The sequence below is a fragment of the Macaca thibetana genome, chromosome 1, assembly GCF_024542745.1.
Source record: "Macaca thibetana thibetana isolate TM-01 chromosome 1, ASM2454274v1, whole genome shotgun sequence".
Taxonomy (NCBI): domain Eukaryota; kingdom Metazoa; phylum Chordata; class Mammalia; order Primates; family Cercopithecidae; genus Macaca; species Macaca thibetana.
The window spans coordinates 162569226-162570179 of NC_065578.1; positions in this window are offsets into that span (position 1 = coordinate 162569226).

The following is a 954-nucleotide window of genomic DNA, read 5'->3' on the forward strand; positions in this document are numbered from 1 at the left end:
GTATATTGTATTTATTTCCCTTCTTAATTCTTATAAATTAAAAACACCAGAAAATGAATTATTAAATAAAATACAGTTTTTTCTCTTCTGAATGAAGTTTTTTTTTTTTTTTAATTTTTAAATAAATAGTCCTCAGAGCTACTGTCAGAACCAGAAACCTCCACAAAGACTCTGACTCAGATCAGTGATTGTTTTGCTTGGTACCCCCACAGTTCCACAAGCACATTGGCACTTGAATTACTATTGAATAAATGAGAATTAGGAAAAATGTAAATGATAGAAACTGGAAGAAATTTTCAGAACCACTTTTGAAAGAAATATGAAATGTCTACTTTCATTCTCAGTTGTTTTACCTTCTGCTTGGTTAATGCTTTTTAAAAAATATTTAAGATGGGCTACTTATCAAAATAATGTTGTTGTGTTAATGAATGTTGCCCTGCTAATTCAATTAATAGGTTTTTTGTTTGTTTGTTTTTGTTTTGAGATGGAGTCTCACTCTGTCGCCCAGGCTGGACTGCAGTGGTGCGATCTCGGCTCACTGCAAGTTCTGCCTCCCGGGTTCACACCATTCTCCTGCCTCAGCCTCCCAAGTAGCTGGGACTACAGGTGCCCGCCACCACGCCCGGCTAACTTTTTGTATTTTTAGTAGAGACGGGGTTTCACCGTGTTAGCCAGGATGGTCTCGATCTCCTGACCTCGTGATCCACCCGCCTCGGCCTCCCAAAGTGCTGAGATTACAGGCATGAGCCACCGCGCCCAGCCTCAATTAATAGTTTTAAATGAAGGAAAGATATAAGTGCATCCTTCCAGTGCTTGACTTTGATACATCTATACTTTGATTATTTAAAAACCTTTAGCATCGAATTAGTTGGGAAATTTAGAGAGTATGTTACACAAATGTAGACACTTAACCAAGCCTTGTAGACTCAGCATCCTCTCCACGTGTGGGTGAGA